This window comes from Schistocerca gregaria, chromosome 10 (assembly GCF_023897955.1).
Source record: "Schistocerca gregaria isolate iqSchGreg1 chromosome 10, iqSchGreg1.2, whole genome shotgun sequence".
Classification (NCBI taxonomy): Eukaryota; Metazoa; Arthropoda; class Insecta; order Orthoptera; family Acrididae; genus Schistocerca; species Schistocerca gregaria.
In genome coordinates, this window is record NC_064929.1 from 109,317,272 (window position 1) to 109,343,274 (window position 26,003).

A 26,003-nucleotide genomic window follows, 5' to 3' on the forward strand; every position below is an offset into this window, starting at 1 on the left:
TGCATCGGAAACTACTACTGGTCTTCCAAGGAACGACGAAAGCATAACCTGTTTGAGATATTACTCCCATATGGGAAAGTGCGCATGGTGACTGTTGTATTCAATCCCGAAGCAATTTCTGTGTTTCATCAACACTCCGATAGTCCACAGATTACAGAATGCCTCCAGATGTGTATCGGAAACTACTACTGGTCTTCCAGGGAACGATCAAAGCGTAGACTGTTTGAGACATTACTCCCATGGAGGTAAGTGCGCATGGTGACTGTTGTATTCAATCCCGATGCAAATTCTGTGCTTAATCAAGACTCTGATAGTCCACAGATTACAGAATGCCTCCAGATGTGCAATGGAAACTACCACTGGTCTTCCAGGAAACGATCAAAGCGTAGACTGTTTGAGACATTATTCCCATGGTGGAAAGTGCGCATGGTGACTGTTGTATTCAATCCCGATTCGATTTCTGTGTTTCATCATCACTCTGATAGTCCACAGATTACAGAATTCCTCCAGATGTGCATCGGAAACTACTACTGGTCTTCCAGGGAACGATCAAAGCGTAAACTCTTTGAGACACTACTTCCATGCAGGGATGTGCGCATGGTGACTGTTGTATGCAATCCCGATGCAATTTCGGTGTTTCATCAACACTCCGATAGTCCACAGATTACAGAATGCCTCCAGATGTGCATCGGAAACTGCTACTGGTCTTCCAGGAAACGAACAAAGCGTAGACTCTTTGAGACATTACTCCCATGGAGGAAAGTGCGCATGGTGACTGTTGTTTTCAATCCCGATTCGATTTCTGTGTTTCATCAACACTCTGATAGTCCACAGATTACTGAATTCCTCCAGATGTACATCGGAAACTACTACTGGTTTTCCGGGGAACGATCAAAGCGTAAACTGTTTGAGACATTACTCCCATGGAGGAAAGTGCGCATGGTGACTGTTGTATTCAATCCTGAAGCAATTTCTGTGTTTCATCAACAATCTGATAGTCCGCAGATTACAGAATGCCTCCAGATGTGCATCGGAAACTACAACTGGTCTTCCAGGGGACGATCAAAGCTTAGACTGTTTGAGACATTACTCCCATGGAGGAAAGTGCGCATGGTGACTGTTGTATTCAATCCCGATGCAATTTGGGTTTCATCTACACTCTGATAGTCCACAGATTACAGAAATCCTCCAGATGTGCATCGGAAACTACTACTGGTCTTCCAGGGAACGATCAAAGCATAACCTGTTTAAGACATTACTCCCATGGGGGACAGTGCGCATGGTGACTGTTGTATTCAATCCCGAAGCAATTTCTGTGTTTCATCAACACTCTGATGGTCCACAGATTACAGAATGCCTCCAGATGTTCATCAGAAACTACTACTGGTCTTCCAGGGAACAATCAAAGCGTAGACTGTTTGAGTCATTACTCCCATGGAGGTAAGAGCGCATGGTGACTGTTGTATTCAATCCCGATGCAAATTCTGTGCTTAATCAACACTCTGATAGTCCACAGATTGCAGAATGCCTCCAGATGTGTAATGGAAACTACCACTGTTCTTCCAGGAAACGATCCAAGCGTAGACTGTTTGAGACATTACTCCCATAGAGGAAAGTGCGCATGGTGACTGTTGTATTCAATCCCGACTCGATTTCTGTGTTTCATCAACACTCTGATAGTCCACAGATTACTGAATTCCTCCAGATGTGCATCGGAAACTACTACTGCTCTTCCGGTGAACGATCAAAGCGTAAACTGTTTGAGACGTTACTCCCATGGAGGAAAGTGCGCATGGTGACTGTTGTAATCAATCCTGAAGCAATTTGTGTGTTTCATTCACAATCTGATAGTCCGCAGATTACAGAATGCCTCCAGATGTGCATCGGAAACTACTAATGGTCTTCCGGGGAACGATCAAAGCGTAAACTGTTTGAGACATTACTCCCATGGAGGAAAGTGCGCATGGTGACTGTTGTACTCAATCCCGATTCGATTACTGTGTTTCATCAACACTCTGATAGTCCACAGATTACAGAAATCCTACAGATGTGCATCGGAAACTACTACTGGTCTTCCAGGGAACGATCAAAGCGTAACCTGTTTGAGACATTACTCCCATGGGGGAAAGTGCGCCTGGTGACTGTTGTATTCAATCCCGAAGCAATTTCTGTGTTTCATCAACACTCTGATAGTCCACAGATTACAGAATGCCTCCAGATGTGCATCGGAAACTACTACTGGTCTTCCAGGGAACAATCAAAGCGTAGACTGTTTGAGACATTACTCCCATGGAGGTAAGAGCGCATGGTGACTGTTGTATTCAATCCCGATGCAAATTCTGTGCTTAATCAACACTCTGATAGTCCACAGATTACAGAATACCTGCAGATGTGCATCGGAAACTACTACTGGTCTTCCAGGGAACGATCGAAGCGTAGACTGTTTGTGACATTACTCCCATGGAGGTAAGTGTGCATGGTGACTGTTGTATTCAATCCCGATGCGATTTTGATTTCATCTACACTCTGATAGTCCACAGATTACAGAATGCCTCCAGATGTGCAATGGAAACTACCACTGGCCTTCCAGGAAACGATCAAAGCGCAGACTGTATGAGACATTACTCCCAATTAGGAAAGTGCGCATGGTGACTGTTGTATTCAATCCCTTTTCGATTTCTGTGTTTCATCAACACTCTGATAGTCCACAGATTACAGAAATCCTCCAGATGTGCAAGGGAAACTACTACTGGTCTTCCAGGGAACGATCAAAGCGTAACCTGTTTGAGACATTATGCCCATGGGGGAAAGTGCGCATGGTGACTGTTGTATTCAATCCCGAAGCAATTTCTGTGTTTCATCAACACTCTGATAGTCCACAGATTACAGAATACCTCCAGATGTGCATCGGAAACTACTATTGGTCTTCCAGGGAACGATCAAAGCGTAGACGGTTGGAGACATTACTCCCATGGAGGTAAGTGCGCATGGTGACTGTTGTATTCAATCCCGATGCATATTCTGTGCTTAATCAGCACTCTGATAGTCCACAGATTACAGAATACCTCCAGATGTGTAATGGAAACTACCATTGGTCTCTCAGGAAACGATCAAAGCGTAGCCTGTTTGAAACATTACTCCCATGGAGGAAAGTGCGCTTGGTGACTGTTGTATTCAATCCCGATTCGATTTCTGTGTTTCATAAACACTCTGATAGTCCACAGATTACTGAATTCCTCCAGATGTGCATCGGAAACTACTACTGCTCTTCCGGGGAACGATCAAAGAGTAAACTGTTTGAGACATTACTCCCATGGAGGAAAGTGCGCATGGTGACTGTTGTATTCAATCCTGAAGCAATTTCTGTGTTTCATTAACAATCTGATAGTCCGCAGATTACAGAATGCCTCCAGATGTGCATCGGAAACTACTACTGGTCTTCCAGGGAACGATCAAAGCGTAGACTGTTTGAGACATTACTCCCATGGAGGAAAGTGAGGAAAGTGCGCATGGTGACTGTTGTATTCAATCCCGATGCAATTTGGGTTTCATCTACACTCTGATAGTCCACAGATTACAGAATGCCTCCAGATGTGCAACGGAAACTACCACTGGCCTTCCAGGAAACGATCAAAGCGTAGACTGTTTGAGACATTATTCCCATGGAGGAAAGTGCGCATGGTGATTCTTGTATTCAATCCCGATTCGATTTCTGTGTTTCATCATCACTCTGATAGTCCACAGATTACAGAATTCCTCCAGATGTGCATCGGAAACTACTACTGGTCTTCCAGGGAACGGTCAAAACGTAGACTGTTTGTGACTTTACTCCCATGGAGATAAGTGCGCATGGTGACTGTTGTATTCAATCCCGAAACAATTTCTGAGTTTCATCAACACTCTGATAGTCCACAGATTACAGAATGACTCCAGATGTGCAATGGAAACTACCACTGGTCTTCCAGGAAAAGATCAAAGCGTAGACTGTTTCAGACATTACTCCCATGGAGGAAGGCGCGCATGGTGACTGTTGTATTCAATCCCGATTCGATTTCTGTGTTTCATCAACACCCTGATAGTCCACAGATTACTGAATTCCTCCAGATGTACATCGGAAACTACTACTGGTCTTTCGGGGAACGATGAAAGCGTAAACTGTTTGAGACATTACTCCCATGGAGGAAAGTGCGCATGGTGACTGTTGTATTCAATCCTGAAGCAATTTCTGTGTTTCATCAACAATCTGATAGTCCGCAGATTACAGAATGCCTCCAGATGTGCATCGGAAACTATTACTGGTCTTCCAGGGAACGATCAAAGCGTAGACTGTTTGAGACATTACTCCCATGGAGGAAAGTGCGCATGGTGACTCTTGTATTCAATCCCGATGCAGTTTGGGTTTCATCTACACTCTGATAGTCCACAGACCACAGAATGACTCCAGATGTGCATCGGAAACTACTACTGGTCTTCCAGGGAACGATGAAAGCGTATACTGTTTGAGACATTACTCCCATGAAGGTAAGGGCGCATGGTGACAGTTGTATTCAATCCCGATTCAATTTCTGTGTTTCATCAAAACTCTGATAGTCCACAGATTACAGAATGCCTCCAGATGTGCATCGGAAACCACTACTGGTCTACAGGGTTCGATCAAAGCGTAAACTGTTTGTGTCATTACTCCCATGGAGGAAAATGCGCATGGTGACTGTTGTATTCAATACTGAAGCAATTTCTGTGTTTCATTAACAATCTGATAGTCCGCAGATTACAGAATGCCTCCAGATGTGCATCGGAAACTACTACTGGTCTTCCAGGGAACAATTACAGCGTAGACTGTTTGAGACATTACACCCATGGAGGAAAGTGCGCATGGTGACAGTTGTATTCAATCCCTTTTCGATTTCTGTGTTTCATCAACACTCTGATAGTCCACAGATTACAGAAATCCTCCAGATGTGCAAGGCAAACTACTACTGGTCTTCCAGGGAACGATCAAAGCGTAACCTGTTTGAGACATTACTCCCATGGGGGAAAGTGCGCATGGTGACTGTTGTATTCAATCCCGAAGCAATTTCTGTGTTTCATCAACACTCTGATAGTCCACATATTACAGAATGCCTCCAGATGTGCATCGGAAACTACTATTGGTCTTCCAGGGAACGATCAAAGCGTAGACTGTTAGAGACATTACTCCCATGGAGGTAAGTGCGCATGGTGACTGTTGTATTCAATCCTGAAGCAATTTCTGTGTTTCATTAACAATCTGATAGTCCGCAGATTACAGAATGCCTCCAGATGTGCATCGGAAACTACTACTGGTCTTCCAGGGAACGATCAAAGCGTAGACTGTTTGAGACATTACTCCCATGGAGGGAAGTGCGCATGGTGACTGTTGTATTCAATCCCGATGCAATTTGGGTTTCATCTACACTCTGATAGTCAACAGATTACAGAATGCCTCCAGATGTGCAACGGAAACTACCACTGGCCTTCCAGGAAACGATCAAAGCGTAGACTGTTTGAGACATTACTCCCAAGGAGGAAAGTGCGCATGGTGACTGTTGTATTCAATCCCGATTCGATTTCTGTGTTTCATCAACACTCTGATAGTCCACAGATTACAGAAATCCTCCAGATGTGCATCGGAAACTACTACTGGTCTTCCAAGGAACGACGAAAGCATAACCTGTTTGAGATATTACTCCCATATGGGAAAGTGCGCATGGTGACTGTTGTATTCAATCCCGAAGCAATTTCTGTGTTTCATCAACACTCCGATAGTCCACAGATTACAGAATGCCTCCAGATGTGTATCGGAAACTACTACTGGTCTTCCAGGGAACGATCAAAGCGTAGACTGTTTGAGACATTACTCCCATGGAGGTAAGTGCGCATGGTGACTGTTGTATTCAATCCCGATGCAAATTCTGTGCTTAATCAAGACTCTGATAGTCCACAGATTACAGAATGCCTCCAGATGTGCAATGGAAACTACCACTGGTCTTCCAGGAAACGATCAAAGCGTAGACTGTTTGAGACATTATTACCATGGTGGAAAGTGCGCATGGTGACTGTTGTATTCAATCCCGATTCGATTTCTGTGTTTCATCATCACTCTGATAGTCCACAGATTACAGAATTCCTCCAGATGTGCATCGGAAACTACTACTGGTCTTCCAGGGAACGATCAAAGCGTAAACTCTTTGAGACACTACTTCCATGCAGGGATGTGCGCATGGTGACTGTTGTATGCAATCCCGATGCAATTTCGGTGTTTCATCAACACTCCGATAGTCCACAGATTACAGAATGCCTCCAGATGTGCATCGGAAACTGCTACTGGTCTTCCAGGAAACGAACAAAGCGTAGACTGTTTGAGACATTACTCCCATGAGGAAAGTGCGCATGGTGACTGTTGTTTTCAATCCCGATTCGATTTCTGTGTTTCATCAACACTCTGATAGTCCACAGATTACTGAATTCCTCCAGATGTACATCGGAAACTACTACTGGTTTTCCGGGGAACGATCAAAGCGTAAACTGTTTGAGACATTACTCCCATGGAGGAAAGTGCGCATGGTGACTGTTGTATTCAATCCTGAAGCAATTTCTGTGTTTCATCAACAATCTGATAGTCCGCAGATTACAGAATGCCTCCAGATGTGCATCGGAAACTACAACTGGTCTTCCAGGGGACGATCAAAGCTTAGACTGTTTGAGACATTACTCCCATGGAGGAAAGTGCGCATGGTGACTGTTGTATTCAATCCCGATGCAATTTGGGTTTCATCTACACTCTGATAGTCCACAGATTACAGAAATCCTCCAGATGTGCATCGGAAACTACTACTGGTCTTCCAGGGAACGATCAAAGCGTAACCTGTTTAAGACATTACTCCCATGGGGGACAGTGCGCATGGTGACTGTTGTATTCAATCCCGAACAATTTCTGTGTTTCATCAACACTCTGATGGTCCACAGATTACAGAATGCCTCCAGATGTTCATCAGAAACTACTACTGGTCTTCCAGGGAACAATCAAAGCGTAGACTGTTTGAGTCATTACTCCCATGGAGGTAAGAGCGCATGGTGACTGTTGTATTCAATCCCGATGCAAATTCTGTGCTTAATCAACACTCTGATAGTCCACAGATTGCAGAATGCCTCCAGATGTGTAATGGAAACTACCACTGTTCTTCCAGGAAACGATCCAAGCGTAGACTGTTTGAGACATTACTCCCATAGAGGAAAGTGCGCATGGTGACTGTTGTATTCAATCCCGACTCGATTTCTGTGTTTCATCAACACTCTGATAGTCCACAGATTACTGAATTCCTCCAGATGTGCATCGGAAACTACTACTGCTCTTCCGGGGAACGATCAAAGCCTAAACTGTTTGAGACATTACTCCCATGGAGGAAAGTGCGCATGGTGACTGTTGTAATCAATCCTGAAGCAATTTGTGTGTTTCTTTCACAATCTGATAGTCCGCAGATTACAGATTGCCTCCAGATGTGCATCGGAAACTACTAATGGTCTTCCGGGGAACGATCAAAGCGTAAACTGTTTGAGACATTACTCCCATGGAGGAAAGTGCGCATGGTGACTGTTGTATTCAATCCCGATTCGATTACTGTGTTTCATCAACACTCTGATAGTCCACAGATTACAGAAATCCTACAGATGTGCATCGGAAACTACTACTGGTCTTCCAGGGAACGATCAAAGTGTAACCTGTTGGAGACATTACTCCCATGGGGGAAAGTGCGCCTGGTGACTGTTGTATTCAATCCCGAAGCAATTTCTGTGTTTCATCAACACTCTGATAGTCCACAGATTACAGAATGCCTCCAGATGTGCATCGGAAACTACTACTGGTCTTCCAGGGAACAATCAAAGCGTAGACTGTTTGAGACATTACTCCCATGGAGGTAAGAGCGCATGGTGACTGTTGTATTCAATCCCGATGCAAATTCTGTGCTTAATCAACACTCTGATAGTCCACAGATTACAGAATACCTGCAGATGTGCATCGGAAACTACTACTGGTCTTCCAGGGAACGATCGAAGCGTAGACTGTTTGTGACATTACTCCCATGGAGGTAAGTGTGCATGGTGACTGTTGTATTCAATCCCGATGCGATTTTGATTTCATCTACACTCTGATAGTCCACAGATTACAGAATGCCTCCAGATGTGCAATGGAAACTACCACTGGCCTTCCAGGAAACGATCAAAGCGCAGACTGTATGAGACATTACTCCCAAGGAGGAAAGTGCGCATGGTGACTGTTGTATTCAATCCCTTTTCGATTTCTGTGTTTCATCAACACTCTGATAGTCCACAGATTACAGAAATCCTCCAGATGTGCAAGGGAAACTACTACTGGTCTTCCAGGGAACGATCAAAGCGTAACCTGTTTGAGACATTATGCCCATGGGGGAAAGTGCGCATGGTGACTGTTGTATTCAATCCCGAAGCAATTTCTGTGTTTCATCAACACTCTGATAGTCCACAGATTACAGAATACCTCCAGATGTGCATCGGAAACTACTATTGGTCTTCCAGGGAACGATCAAAGCGTAGACGGTTGGAGACATTACTCCCATGGAGGTAAGTGCGCATGGTGACTGTTGTATTCAATCCCGATGCATATTCTGTGCTTAATCAGCACTCTGATAGTCCACAGATTACAGAATGCCTCCAGATGTGTAATGGAAACTACCATTGGTCTCTCAGGAAACGATCAAAGCGTAGCCTGTTTGAAACATTACTCCCATGGAGGAAAGTGCGCTTGGTGACTGTTGTATTCAATCCCGATTCGATTTCTGTGTTTCATAAACACTCTGATAGTCCACAGATTACTGAATTCCTCCAGATGTGCATCGGAAACTACTACTGCTCTTCCGGGGAACGATCAAAGAGTAAACTGTTTGAGACATTACTCCCATGGAGGAAAGTGCGCATGGTGACTGTTGTATTCAATCCTGAAGCAATTTCTGTGTTTCATTAACAATCTGATAGTCCGCAGATTACAGAATGCCTCCAGATGTGCATCGGAAACTACTACTGGTCTTCCAGGGAACGATCAAAGCGTAGACTGTTTGAGACATTACTCCCATGGAGGAAAGTGAGGAAAGTGCGCATGGTGACTGTTGTATTCAATCCCGATGCAATTTGGGTTTCATCTACACTCTGATAGTCCACAGATTACAGAATGCCTCCAGATGTGCAACGGAAACTACCACTGGCCTTCCAGGAAACGATCAAAGCGTAGACTGTATGAGACATTACTCCCAAGGAGGAAAGTGCGCATGGTGACTGTTGTATTCAATCCCGATTCGATTTCTGTGTTTCATCAACACTCTGATAGTCCACACATTACAGAAATCCTCCAGATGTGCATCGGAAACTACTACTGGTCTTCCAAGGAACGATCAAAGCGTAACCTGTTTGAGATATTACTCCCATATGGGAAAGTGCGCATGGTGACTGTTGTATTCAATCCCGAAGCAATTTCTGTGTTTCATCAACACTCCGATAGTCCACAGATTACAGAATGCCTCCAGATGTGCATCGGAAACTACTAATGGTCTTCCAGGGAACGATCAAAGCGTAGACTGTTTGAGACATTACTCCCATGGAGGTAAGTGCGCATGGTGATTGTTGTATTCAATCCCGATGCAAATTCTGTGCTTAATCAACACTCTGATAGTCCACAGATTACAGAATGCCTCCAGATGTGCAATGGAAACTACCACTGGTCTTCCAGGAAACGATCAAAGCGTAGACTGTTTGAGACATTATTCCCATGGAGGAAAGTGCGCATGGTGATTGTTGTATTCAATCCCGATTCGATTTCTGTGTTTCATCATCACTCTGATAGTCCACAGATTACAGAATTCCTCCAGATGTGCATCGGAAACTACTACTGGTCTTCCAGGGAACGGTCAAAGCGTAGACTGTTTGTGACTTTACTCCCATGGAGATAAGTGCGCATGGTGTCTGTTGTATTCAATCCCGAAACAATTTCTGAGTTTCATCAACACTCTGATAGTCCACAGATTACAGAATGACTCCAGATGTGCAATGGAAACTACCACTGGTCTTCCAGGAAAAGATCAAAGCGTAGACTGTTTCAGACATTACTCCCATGGAGGAAGGCGCGCATGGTGACTGTTGTATTCAATCCCGATTCGATTTCTGTGTTTCATCAACACCCTGATAGTCCACAGATTACTGAATTCCTCCAGATGTACATCGGAAACTACTACTGGTCTTTCGGGGAACGATCAAAGCGTAAACTGTTTGATACATTACTCCCATGGAGGAAAGTGCGCATGGTGACTGTTGTATTCAATCCTGAAGCAATTTCTGTGTTTCATCAACAATCTGATAGTCCGCAGATTACAGAATGCCTCCAGATGTGCATCGGAAACTATTACTGGTCTTCCAGGGAACGATCAAAGCGTAGACTGTTTGAGACATTACTCCCATGGAGGAAAGTGCGCATGGTGACTCTTGTAATCAATCCCGATGCAGTTTGGGTTTCATCTACACTCTGATAGTCCACAGACTACAGAATGACTCCAGATGTGCATCGGAAACTACTACTGGTCTTCCAGGGAACGATGAAAGCGTATACTGTTTGAGACATTACTCCCATGAAGGTAAGGGCGCATGGTGACAGTTGTATTCAATCCCGATTCAATTTCTGTGTTTCATCAAAACTCTGACAGTCCACAGATTACAGAATGCCTCCAGAGGTGCATCGGAAACTACTACTGGTCTACAGGGTTCGATCAAAGCGTAAACTGTTTGTGTCATTACTCCCATGGAGGAAAATGCGCATGGTGACTGTTGTATTCAATACTGAAGCAATTTCTGTGTTTCATTAACAATCTGATAGTCCGCAGATTACAGAATGCCTCCAGATGTGCATCGGAAACTACTACTGGTCTTCCAGGGAACAATCACAGCGTAGACTGTTTGAGACATTACTCCCATGGAGGAAAGTGCGCATGGTGACTGTTGTATTCAATCCCGATGCAATTTGGGTTTCATCTACACTCTGATAGTCCACAGATTACAGAATGCCTCCAGATGTGCATCGGAAACTACTACTGGTCTACCAGGAAACGATAAAAGCGTAGACTGTTTGAGACATTACTCCCATGGAGGTAAGTGCGCATGGTGACTGTTGTATTCAATCCCGGTGCAAATTCTGTGTTTCATCAACACGCTGATAGTCCACAGATTACAGAAATCCTCCAGATGTGCATCGGAAACAACTACTGGTCTTGCAGGGAACGATCAAAGCGTAACCTGTTTGAGACATTAGTCCTATTGGGGAAAGTGCGCATGGTGAATGTTGTATTCAATCCCGATGCAAATTCTGTGCTTAATCAACACTCTGATAGTCCACAGATTGCAGAATGCCTCCAGATGTGTAATGGAAACTACCACTGTTCTTCCAGGAAACGATCCAAGCGTAGACTGTTTGAGACATTACTCCCATAGAGGAAAGTGCGCATGGTGACTGTTGTATTCAATCCCGACTCGATTTCTGTGTTTCATCAACATTCTGATAGTCCACAGATTACTGAATTCCTCCAGATGTGCATCGGAAACTACTACTGGTCTTCCGGGGAACGATCAAACCGTAAACTGTTTGAGACATTACTCCCATGGAGGAAAGTGCGCATGGTGACTGTTGTAATCAATCCTGAAGCAATTTCTGTGTTTCATTCACAATCTGATAGTCCGCAGATTACAGAATGCCTCCAGATGTGCATCGGAAACTACTAATGGTCTTCCGGGGAACGATCAAAGCGTAAACTGTTTGAGACATTACTCCCATGGAGGAAAGTGCGCATGGTGACTGTTGTATTCAATCCCGACTCGATTTCTGTGTTTCATCAACACTCTGATAGTCCACAGGTTACTGAATTCCTCCAGATGTGCATCGGAAACTACTACTGGTCTTCCGGGGAACGATCAAAGCGTAAACTGTTTGAGACATTACTCCCATGGAGGAAAGTGCGCATGGTGACTGTTGTAATCAATCCTGAAGCAATTTCTGTGTTTCATTCACAATCTGATAGTCCGCAGATTACAGAATGCCTCCAGATGTGCATCGGAAACTACTAATGGTCTTCCGGGGAACGATCAAAGCGTAAACTCTTTGAGACATTACTCCCATGCAGGGAAGTGCGCATGGTGACTGTTGTATTGAATTCCGATGCAATTACGGTGTTTCATCAACACTCTGATAGCCCACAGATTACAGAATGCCTCCAGATGTGCATCGGAAACTACTACTGGTCTTCCAGGAAACGATCAAAGCGTAGACTGTTTGAGACATTACTCTCATGGAGAAAAGTGCAAATGGTGACGGTTGTATTCAATCCCGATGCAAATTCTGTGTTTAATCAACACTCTGATAGTCCATAGATTACAAATGCCTCCAGATGTGCAATGGAAACTACCACTGGTCTTCCAGGAAACGATCAAAGCGTAGACTGTTTGAGACATTACTCCCATGGAGGAAAGTGCGCATGGTGACTGTTGTATTCAATCCCCAATCGATTTCTGTGTTTCATCAACACTCTGATAGTCCACAGATTACAGAATTAATCCAGATGTGCATCGGTAACTTCTACTGGTCTTCCAGGGAACGATCAAAGCGTAAACTGTTTGAGACATTACTCCCATGGAGGAAAGTGCGCATGGTGACTGTTGTATTCAATCCCGAAGCAATTTCTGTGTTTCATCAATTCTCTGATAGTCCACATATTACAGAATGCCTCCAGATGTGCATCGGAAACTGCTAGTGGTCTTCCAGGGAACGATAAAAGCGTAGACTGTTTGAGACATTACTCCCATGGAGGAAAGTGCACATGCGGACTGATGTATTCAATCCCAATGCAATTTTGGTTTCATCTACACTCTGATAGTCCACATATTACAGAATGCCTGCAGATGTGCATCGGAAACTACTACTGGTCTTCCAGGGAACGATCAAAGCGTAAACTCTTTGAGACATTACTCCCTTGCAGGGAAGTGCGCATGGTGACTGTTGTATTCAATCCCGATGCAATTTCGGTGTTTCATCAACACTCCGATAGTCCACAGATAACAGAATGCCTCCAGATGTGCATCGGAAACTACTACTGGTCTTCCAGGGAACGATCAAAGCGTAGACTGTTTGAGACATTACTCCCATGGAGGTAAGTGCGCATGGTGACTGTTGTATTCAATCCCGATGCAAATTCTGTGCTTAATCAACACTCTGATAGTCCACAGATTACAGAATTCCTCCAGATGTGCATCGGAAACTACTACTGGTCTTCCAGGGAACGGTCAAAGCGTAGACTGTTTGTGACTTTACTCACATGGAGATAAGTGCGCATGGTGACTGTTGTATTCAATCCCGAAACAATTTCTGAGTTTCATCAACACTCTGATAGTCCACAGATTACAGAATGCCTCCAGATGTGCAATGGAAACTACCACTGGTCTTCCAGGAAAAGATCAAAGCGTAGACTGTTTCAGACATTACTCCCATGGAGGAAGGTGCGCATGGTGACTGTTGTATTCAATCCCGATTCGATTACTGTGTTTCATCAACACTCTGATAGTCCACAGATTACAGAAATCCTACAGATGTGCATCGGATACTACTACTGGTCTTCCAGGGAACGATCAAAGCGTAGACTGTTTGAGACATTACTCCCATGGAGGTAAGAGCGCATGGTGACTGTTGTATTCAATCCCGATGCAAATTATGTGCTTAATCAACACTCTGATAGTCCACAGATTACAGAAATCCTACAGATGTGCATCGGAAACTACTACTGGTCTTCCAGGGAACGATCAAAGCGTAACCTGTTTGAGACATTTCTCCCATGGGGGAAAGTGCGCCTGGTGACTGTTGTATTCAATCCTGAAGCAATATCTGTGTTTCATCAACAATCTGATAGTCCGCAGATTACAGAATGCCTCCAGATGTGCATCGGAAACTATTACTGGTCTTCCAGGGAACGATCAAAGCGTAGCCTGTTTGAGACATTACTCCCATGGAGGAAAGTGCGCATGGTGACTCTTGTATTCAATCCCGATGCAGTTTGGGTTTCATCTACACTCTGATAGTCCACAGACTACAGAATGCCTCCAGATGTGCATCGGAAACTACTACTGGTCTTCCAGGGAACAATCAAAGCGTAGACTGTTTGAGACATTACTCCCATGGAGGTAAGAGCGCATGGTGACTGTTGTATTCAATCCCGATGCAAATACTGTGCTTAATCAACACTCTGATAGTCCACAGATTGCAGAATGCCTCCAGATGTGTAATGGAAACTACCACTGTTCTTCCAGGAAACGATCCAAGCGTAGACTGTTTGAGACATTACTCCCATGGAGGAAAGTGCGCATGGTGACTGTTGTATTCAATCCCGACTCGATTTCTGTGTTTCATCAACACTCTGATAGTCCACAGATTACTGAATTCCTCCAGATGTGCATCGGAAACTACTACTGCTCTTCCGGGGAACGATCAAAGCGTAAACTGTTTGTGACATTACTCCCATGGAGGAAAGAGCGCATGGTGACTGTTGTAATCAATCCTGAAGCAATTTGTGTGTTTCATTCACAATCTGATAGTCCGCAGATTACAGAATGCCTCCAGATGTGCATCGGAAACTACTAATGGTCTTCCGGGGAACGATCAAAGCGTAAACTGTTTGAGACATTACTCCCATGGAGGAAAGTGCGCATGGTGACTGTTGTATTCAATCCCGATTCGATTACTGTGTTTCATCAACACTCTGATAGTCCACAGATTACAGAAATCCTACAGATGTGCATCGGAAACTACTACTGGTCTTCCAGGGAACAATCAAAGCGTAGACTGTTTGAGACATTACTCCCATGGAGGTAAGAGCGCATGGTGACTGTTGTATTCAATCCCGATGCAAATTCTGTGCTTAATCAACACTCTGATAGTCCACAGATTGCAGAATGCCTCCAGATGTGTAATGGAAACTACCACTGTTCTTCCAGGAAACGATCCAAGCGTAGACTGTTTGAGACATTACTCCCATAGAGGAAAGTGCGCATGGTGACTGTTGTATTCAATCCCGACTCGATTTCTGTGTTTCATCAACACTCTGATAGTCCACAGATTACTGAATTCCTCCAGATGTGCATCGGAAACTACTACTGCTCTTCCGGGGAACGATCAAAGCGTAACCTGTTTAAGACATTACTCCCATGGGGGACAGTGCGCATGGTGACTGTTGTATTCAATCCCGAACAATTTCTGTGTTTCATCAACACTCTGATGGTCCACAGATTACAGAATGCCTCCAGATGTTCATCAGAAACTACTACTGGTCTTCCAGGGAACAATCAAAGCGTAGACTGTTTGAGTCATTACTCCCATGGAGGTAAGAGCGCATGGTGACTGTTGTATTCAATCCCGATGCAAATTCTGTGCTTAATCAACACTCTGATAGTCCACAGATTGCAGAATGCCTCCAGATGTGTAATGGAAACTACCACTGTTCTTCCAGGAAACGATCCAAGCGTAGACTGTTTGAGACATTACTCCCATAGAGGAAAGTGCGCATGGTGACTGTTGTATTCAATCCCGACTCGATTTCTGTGTTTCATCAACACTCTGATAGTCCACAGATTACTGAATTCCTCCAGATGTGCATCGGAAACTACTACTGCTCTTCCGGGGAACGATCAAAGCCTAAACTGTTTGAGACATTACTCCCATGGAGGAAAGTGCGCATGGTGACTGTTGTAATCAATCCTGAAGCAATTTGTGTGTTTCTTTCACAATCTGATAGTCCGCAGATTACAGATTGCCTCCAGATGTGCATCGGAAACTACTAATGGTCTTCCGGGGAACGATCAAAGCGTAAACTGTTTGAGACATTACTCCCATGGAGGAAAGTGCGCATGGTGACTGTTGTATTCAATCCCGATTCGATTACTGTGTTTCATCAACACTCTGATAGTCCACAGATTACAGAAATCCTACAGATGTGCATCGGAAACTACTACTGGTCTTCCAGGGAACGATCAAAGTGTAACCTGTTTGAGACATTACTCCCATGGGGGAAAGTGCGCCTGGTGACTGTTGTATTCAATCCCGAAGCAATTTCTGTGTTTCATCAACACTCTGATAGTCCACAGATTACAGAATGCCTCCAGATGTGCATCGGAAACTACTACTGGTCTTCCAGGGAACAATCAAAGCGTAGACTGTTTGAGACATTACTCCCATGGAGGTAAGAGCGCATGGTGACTGTTGTATTCAATCCCGATGCAAATTCTGTGCTTAATCAACACTCTGATAGTCCACAGATTACAGAATACCTGCAGATGTGCATCGGAAACTACTACTGGTCTTCCAGGGAACGATCGAAGCGTAGACTGTTTGTGACATTACTCCCATGGAGGTAAGTGTGCATGGTGACTGTTGTATTCAATCCCGATGCGATTTTGATTTCATCTACACTCTGATAGTCCACAGATTACAGAATGCCTCCAGATGTGCAATGGAAACTACCACTGGCCTTCCAGGAAACGATCAAAGCGCAGACTGTATGAGACATTACTCCCAAGGAGGAAAGTGCGCATGGTGACTGTTGTATTCAATCCCTTTTCGATTTCTGTGTTTCATCAACACTCTGATAGTCCACAGATTACAGAAATCCTCCAGATGTGCAAGGGAAACTACTACTGGTCTTCCAGGGAACGATCAAAGCGTAACCTGTTTGAGACATTATGCCCATGGGGGAAAGTGCGCATGGTGACTGTTGTATTCAATCCCGAAGCAATTTCTGTGTTTCATCAACACTCTGATAGTCCACAGATTACAGAATACCTCCAGATGTGCATCGGAAACTACTATTGGTCTTCCAGGGAACGATCAAAGCGTAGACGGTTGGAGACATTACTCCCATGGAGGTAAGTGCGCATGGTGACTGTTGTATTCAATCCCGATGCATATTCTGTGCTTAATCAGCACTCTGATAGTCCACAGATTACAGAATGCCTCCAGATGTGTAATGGAAACTACCATTGGTCTCTCAGGAAACGATCAAAGCGTAGCCTGTTTGAAACATTACTCCCATGGAGGAAAGTGCGCTTGGTGACTGTTGTATTCAATCCCGATTCGATTTCTGTGTTTCATAAACACTCTGATAGTCCACAGATTACTGAATTCCTCCAGATGTGCATCGGAAACTACTACTGCTCTTCCGGGGAACGATCAAAGAGTAAACTGTTTGAGACATTACTCCCATGGAGGAAAGTGCGCATGGTGACTGTTGTATTCAATCCTGAAGCAATTTCTGTGTTTCATTAACAATCTGATAGTCCGCAGATTACAGAATGCCTCCAGATGTGCATCGGAAACTACTACTGGTCTTCCAGGGAACGATCAAAGCGTAGACTGTTTGAGACATTACTCCCATGGAGGAAAGTGAGGAAAGTGCGCATGGTGACTGTTGTATTCAATCCCGATGCAATTTGGGTTTCATCTACACTCTGATAGTCCACAGATTACAGAATGCCTCCAGATGTGCAACGGAAACTACCACTGGCCTTCCAGGAAACGATCAAAGCGTAGACTGTATGAGACATTACTCCCAAGGAGGAAAGTGCGCATGGTGACTGTTGTATTCAATCCCGATTCGATTTCTGTGTTTCATCAACACTCTGATAGTCCACACATTACAGAAATCCTCCAGATGTGCATCGGAAACTACTACTGGTCTTCCAAGGAACGATCAAAGCGTAACCTGTTTGAGATATTACTCCCATATGGGAAAGTGCGCATGGTGACTGTTGTATTCAATCCCGAAGCAATTTCTGTGTTTCATCAACACTCCGATAGTCCACAGATTACAGAATGCCTCCAGATGTGCATCGGAAACTACTAATGGTCTTCCAGGGAACGATCAAAGCGTAGACTGTTTGAGACATTACTCCCATGGAGGTAAGTGCGCATGGTGACTGTTGTATTCAATCCCGATGCAAATTCTGTGCTTAATCAACACTCTGATAGTCCACAGATTACAGAATGCCTCCAGATGTGCAATGGAAACTACCACTGGTCTTCCAGGAAACGATCAAAGCGTAGACTGTTTGAGACATTATTCCCATGGAGGAAAGTGCGCATGGTGATTGTTGTATTCAATCCCGATTCGATTTCTGTGTTTCATCATCACTCTGATAGTCCACAGATTACAGAATTCCTCCAGATGTGCATCGGAAACTACTACTGGTCTTCCAGGGAACGGTCAAAGCGTAGACTGTTTGTGACTTTACTCACATGGCGATAAGTGCGCATGGTTTCTGTTGTATTCAATCCCGAAACAATTTCTGAGTTTCATCAACACTCTGATAGTCCACAGATTACAGAATGACTCCAGATGTGCAATGGAAACTACCACTGGTCTTCCAGGAAAAGATCAAAGCGTAGACTGTTTCAGACATTACTCCCATGGAGGAAGGCGCGCATGGTGACTGTTGTATTCAATCCCGATTCGATTTCTGTGTTTCATCAACACCCTGATAGTCCACAGATTACTGAATTCCTCCAGATGTACATCGGAAACTACTACTGGTCTTTCGGGGAACGATCAAAGCGTAAACTGTTTGAGACATTACTCCCATGGAGGAAAGTGCGCATGGTGACTGTTGTATTCAATCCCCAATCGATTTCTGTGTTTCATCAACACTCTGATAGTCCACAGATTACAGAATTAATCCAGATGTGCATCGGTAACTTCTACTGGTCTTCCAGGGAACGATCAAAGCGTAAACTGTTTGAGACATTACTCCCATGGAGGAAAGTGCGCATGGTGACTGTTGTATTCAATCCCGAAGCAATTTCTGTGTTTCATCAATTCTCTGATAGTCCACATATTACAGAATGCCTCCAGATGTGCATCGGAAACTGCTAGTGGTCTTCCAGGGAACGATCAAAGCGTAGACTGTTTGAGACATTACTCCCATGGAGGAAAGTGCACATGCGGACTGATGTATTCAATCCCAATGCAATTTTGGTTTCATCTACACTCTGATAGTCCACATATTACAGAATGCCTGCAGATGTGCATCGGAAACTACTACTGGTCTTCCAGGGAACGATCAAAGCGTAAACTCTTTGAGACATTACTCCCTTGCAGGGAAGTGCGCATGGTGACTGTTGTATTCAATCCCGATGCAATTTCGGTGTTTCATCAACACTCCGATAGTCCACAGATAACAGAATGCCTCCAGATGTGCATCGGAAACTACTACTGGTCTTCCAGGGAACGATCAAAGCGTAGACTGTTTGAGACATTACTCCCATGGAGGTAAGTGCGCATGGTGACTGTTGTATTCAATCCCGATGCAAATTCTGTGCTTAATCAACACTCTGATAGTCCACAGATTACAGAATTCCTCCAGATGTGCATCGGAAACTACTACTGGTCTTCCAGGGAACGGTCAAAGCGTAGACTGTTTGTGACTTTACTCACATGGAGATAAGTGCGCATGGTGACTGTTGTATTCAATCCCGAAACAATTTCTGAGTTTCATCAACACTCTGATAGTCCACAGATTACAGAATGCCTCCAGATGTGCAATGGAAACTACCACTGGTCTTCCAGGAAAAGATCAAAGCGTAGACTGTTTCAGACATTACTCCCATGGAGGAAGGTGCGCATGGTGACTGTTGTATTCAATCCCGATTCGATTACTGTGTTTCATCAACACTCTGATAGTCCACAGATTACAGAAATCCTACAGATGTGCATCGGATACTACTACTGGTCTTCCAGGGAACGATCAAAGCGTAGACTGTTTGAGACATTACTCCCATGGAGGTAAGAGCGCATGGTGACTGTTGTATTCAATCCCGATGCAAATTATGTGCTTAATCAACACTCTGATAGTCCACAGATTACAGAAATCCTACAGATGTGCATCGGAAACTACTACTGATCTTCCAGGGAACGATCAAAGCGTAACCTGTTTGAGACATTTCTCCCATGGGGGAAAGTGCGCCTGGTGACTGTTGTATTCAATCCTGAAGCAATATCTGTGTTTCATCAACAATCTGATAGTCCGCAGATTACAGAATGCCTCCAGATGTGCATCGGAAACTATTACTGGTCTTCCAGGGAACGATCAAAGCGTAGCCTGTTTGAGACATTACTCCCATGGAGGAAAGTGCGCATGGTGACTCTTGTATTCAATCCCGATGCAGTTTGGGTTTCATCTACACTCTGATAGTCCACAGACTACAGAATGCCTCCAGATGTGCATCGGAAACTACTACTGGTCTTCCAGGGAACAATCAAAGCGTAGACTGTTTGAGACATTACTCCCATGGAGGTAAGAGCGCATGGTGACTGTTGTATTCAATCCCGATGCAAATACTGTGCTTAATCAACACTCTGATAGTCCACAGATTGCAGAATGCCTCCAGATGTGTAATGGAAACTACCACTGTTCTTCCAGGAAACGATCCAAGCGTAGACTGTTTGAGACATTACTCCCATGGAGGAAAGTGCGCATGGTGACTGTTGTATTCAATCCCGACTCGATTTCTGTGTTTCATCAACACTCTGATAGTCCACAGATTACTGAATTCCTCCAGATGTGCATCGGAAACTACTACTGCTCTTCCGGGGAACGATCAAAGCGTAAACTGTTTGAGACATTACTCCCATGGAGGAAAGAGCGCATGGTGACTGTTGTAATCAATCCTGAAGCAATTTGTGTGTTTCATTCACAATCTGATAGTCCGCAGATTACAGAATGCCTCCAGATGTGCATCGGAAACTACTAATGGTCTTCCGGGGAACGATCAAAGCGTAAACTGTTTGAGACATTACTCCCATGGAGGAAAGTGCGCATGGTGACTGTTGTATTCAATCCCGATTCGATTACTGTGTTTCATCAACACTCTGATAGTCCACAGATTACAGAAATCCTACAGATGTGCATCGGAAACTACTACTGGTCTTCCAGGGAACAATCAAAGCGTAGACTGTTTGAGACATTACTCCCATGGAGGTAAGAGCGCATGGTGACTGTTGTATTCAATCCCGATGCAAATTCTGTGCTTAATCAACACTCTGATAGTCCACAGATTACAGAATACCTGCAGATGTGCATCGGAAACTACTACTGGTCTTCCAGGGAACGATCGAAGCGTAGACTGTTTGTGACATTACTCCCATGGAGGTAAGTGCGCAAGGTGACTGTTGTATTCAATCCCCATGCGATTTTGATTTCATCTACACTCTGATAGTCCACAGATTACAGAATGCCTCCAGATGTGCAATGGAAACTACCACTGGCCTTCCAGGAAACGATCAAAGCGCAGACTGTTTGAGACATTACACCCATGGAGGAAAGTGCGCATGGTGACAGTTGTATTCAATCCCTTTTCGATTTCTGTGTTTCATCAACACTCTGATAGTCCACAGATTACAGAAATCCTCCAGATGTGCTAGGGAAACTACTACTGGTCTTCCAGGGAACGATCAAAGCGTAACCTGTTTGAGACATTACTCCCATGGGGGAAAGTGCGCATGGTGACTGTTGTATTAAATCCTGAAGCAATTTCTGTATTTCATTAACAATCTGATAGTCCGCAGATTACAGAATGCCTCCAGATGTACATCGGAAACTACTACTGGTCTTCCAGGGAACGATCAAAGCGTAGACTGTTTGAGACATTACTCCCATGGAGGTAAGTGCGCATGGTGACTGTTGTATTCAATCCCGATGCAAATTCTGTGCTTAATCAACACTCTGATAGTCCACAGATTACAGAATGCCTCCAGATGTGCAATGGAAACTACCACTGGTCTTCCAGGAAACGATCAAAGCGTAGAGTGTTTGAGACATTATTCCCATGGAGGAAAGTGCGCATGGTGACTGTTGTATTCAATCCCGATTCGATTTCTGTGTTTCATCATCACTCTGATAGTCCACAGATTACAGAATTCCTCCAGATGTGCATCGGAAACTACTACTGGTCTTCCAATGAACGGTCAAAGCGTAGACTGTTTGTGACCTTACTCCCATGGAGATAAGTGCGCATGGTGACTGTTGTATTCAATCCCGAAACAATTTCTGAGTTTCATCAACACTCTGATAGTCCACAAATTACAGAATGCCTCCAGATGTGCAATGGAAACTACCACTGGTCTTCCAGGAAAAGATCAAAGCGTAGACTGTTTCAGACATTACTCCCATGGAGGAAGGTGCGCATGGTGACTGTTGTATTCAATCCCGATTCGATTTCTGTGTTTCATCAACACCCTGATAGTCCACAGATTACTGAATTCCTCAAGATGTACATCGGAAACTATTACTGGTCTTCCAGGGAACCATCAAAGCGTAGACTGTTTGAGACATTACTCCCATGGAGGAAAGTGCGCGTGGTGACTCTTGTATTCAATCCCGATGCAGTTTGGGTTTCATCTACACTCTGATAGTCCACAGACTACAGAATGACTCCAGATGTGCATCGGAAACTACTACTGGTCTTCCAGGGAACGATGAAAGCGTATACTGTTTGAGACATTACTCCCATGGAGGTAAGGGCGCATGGTGACAGTTGTATTCAATCCCGATTCAATTTCTGTGTTTCATCAAAACTCTGATAGTCCACAGATTACACAATGCCTCCAGATGTGCATCGGAAACTACTACTGGTCTACAGGGTTCGATCAAAGCGTAAACAGTTTGAGTCATTACTCCCATGGAGGAAAATGCGCATGGTGACTGTTGTATTCAATACTGAAGCAATTTCTGTGTTTCATTAACAATCTGATAGTCCGCAGATTACAGAATGCCTCCAGATGTGCATCGGAAACTACTACTGGTCTTCCAGGGAACAATCACAGCGTAGACTGTTTGAGACATTACTCCCATGGAGGAAAGTGCACATGGTGACTGTTGTATTCAATCCCGATGCAATTTGGGTTTCATCTACACTCTGATAGTCCACAGATTACAGAATGCCTCCAGATGTGCATCGGAAACTACTACTGGTCTACCAGGAAACGATAAAAGCGTAGACTGTTTGAGACATTACTCCCATGGAGGTAAGTGCGCATGGTGACTGTTGTATTCAATCCCGGTGCAAATTCTGTGTTTCATCAACACGCTGATAGTCCAGAGATTACAGAAATCCTCCAGATGTGCATCGGAAACAACTACTGGTCTTGCAGGGAACGATCAAAGCGTAACCTGTTTGAGACATTACTCCTATTGGGGAAAGTGCGCATGGTGACTGTTGTATTCAATCCCGATGCAAATTCTGTGCTTAATCAACACTCTGATAGTCCACAGATTGCAGAATGCCTCCAGATGTGTAATGGAAACTACCACTGTTCTTCCAGGAAACGATCCAAGCGTAGACTGTTTGAGACATTACTCCCATAGAGGAAAGTGCGCATGGTGACTGTTGTATTCAATCCCGACTCGATTTCTGTGTTTCATCAACATTCTGATAGTCCACAGATTACTGAATTCCTCCAGATGTGCATCGGAAACTACTACTGGTCTTCCGGGGAACAATCAAAGCGTAAACTGTTTGAGACATTACTCCCATGGAGGAAAGTGCGCATGGTGACTGTTGTAATCAATCCTGAAGCAATTTCTGTGTTTCATTCACAATCTGATAGTCCGCAGATTACAGAATGCCTCCAGATGTGCATCGGAAACAACTAATGGTCTTCCGGGGAACGATCAAAGCGTAAACTGTTTGAGACATTACTCCCATGGAGGAAAGTGCGCATGGTGACTGTTGTATTCAATCCCGACTCGATTTCTGAATTTCATCAACACTCTGATAGTCCACAGATTACTGAATTCCTCCAGATGTGCATCGGAAACTACTACTGGTCTTCCGGGGAAAGATCAAAGCGTAAACTGTTTGAGACATTACTCCCATGGAGGAAAGTGCGCATGGTGACTGTTGTAATCAATCCTGAAGCAATTTCTGTGTTTCATTCACAATCTGATAGTCCGCAGATTACAGAATGCCTCCAGATGTGCATCGGAAACTACTAATGGTCTTCCGGGGAACGATCAAAGCGTAACCTGTTTGAGACATTACTCCTATTGGGGAAAGTGCGCATGGTGACTGTTGTATTGAATTCCGATGCAATTACGGTGTTTCATCAACACTCTGATAGTCCACAGATTACAGAATGCCTCCAGATGTGCATCGGAAACTACTACTGGTCTTCCAGGAAACGATCAAAGCGTAGACTGTTTGAGACATTACTCTCATGAAGAAAAGTGCAAATGGTGACGGCTGTATTCAATCCCGATGCAAATTCTTTGTTTAATCAACACTCTGATAGTCCATAGATTACAAATGCCTCCAGATGTGCAATGGAAACTACCACTGGTCTTCCAGGACACGATCAAAGCGTAGACTGTTTGAGACATTACTCCCATGGAGGAAAGTGCGCATGGTGACTGTTGTATTCAATCCCCATTCGATTTCTGTGTTTCATCAACACTCTGATAGTCCACAGATTACAGAATTAATCCAGATGTGCATCGGAAACTTCTACTGGTCTTCCAGGGAACGATCAAAGCGTAAACTGTTTGAGTCATTACTCCCAAGGAGGAAAGTGCGCATGGTGACTGTTGTATTCAATCCCGACGCAATTTCTGTGTTTCATCAATTCTCTGATAGTCCACATATTACAGAATGCCTCCAGATGTGCATCGGAAACTGCTAGTGGTCTTCCGGGGAACGATCAAAGCGTAGACTGTTTGAGACATTACTCCCATGGAGGAAAGTGCACATGCGGACTGATGTATTCAATCCCAATACAATTTTGGTTTCATCTACACTCTGATAGTCCACATATTACAGAATGCCTGCAGATGTGCATCGGAAACTACTACTGGTCTTCCAGGGAACGATCAAAGCGTAAACTCTTTGAGACATTACTCCCATGCAGGGAAGTGCGCATGGTGACTGTTGTATTCAATCCCGATGCAATTTCGGTGTTTCATCAACACTCTGATAGTCCACAGATTACAGAATGCCTCCAGATGTGCATCGGAAACTACTACTGGTCTACCAGGAAACGATCAAACCGTAGACTGTTTGAGACATTACTCCCATGGAGGTAACTGCGCATGGTGACTGTTGTATTCAATCCCGATGCAATTTCTGTGTTTCATCAACACTCTGATAGTCCACAGATTACAGAATGCCTCCAGATGTGCATCGGAAACTACTACTGGTCTTCCAGGGAACGATCAAAGTGTAAACTCTTTGAGACACTACTCCCATGCAGGGATGTGCGCATGGTGACTGTTGTATTCAATCCCGATGCAATTTCGGTGTTTCATCAACACTCCGATAGTCCACAGATTACAGAATGCCTCCAGATGGGCATCGGAAACTACTACTGGTCTTCCAGGGAACGATCAAAGCGTAGACTGTTTGAGACATTACTCCCATGGAGGTAAGTGCGCATGGTGACTGTTGTATTCAATCCCGATGCAAATTCTGTGCTTAATCAACACTCTGATAGTCCACAGATTACAGAATGCCTCCAGATGTGCAATGGAAACTACCACTGGTCTTCCAGGAAACGATCAAAGCGTAGTCTGTTTGTGACTTTACTCACATGGAGATAAGTGCGAATGGTGACTGTTGTATTCAATCCCGAAACAATTTCTGAGTTTCATCAACACTCTGATAGTCCACAGATTACATAATGCCTCCAGATGTGCAATGGAAACTACCACTGGTCGTCCAGGAAAAGATCAAAGCGTAGACTGTTTCAGACATTACTCCCATGGGGGAAGGTGCGCATGGTGACTGTTGTATTCAATCCCGATTCGATTTCTGTGTTTCATCAACACCCTGATAGTCCACAGATTACTGAATTCCTCCAGATGTACATCGGAAACTACTACTGGTCTTCCGGGGA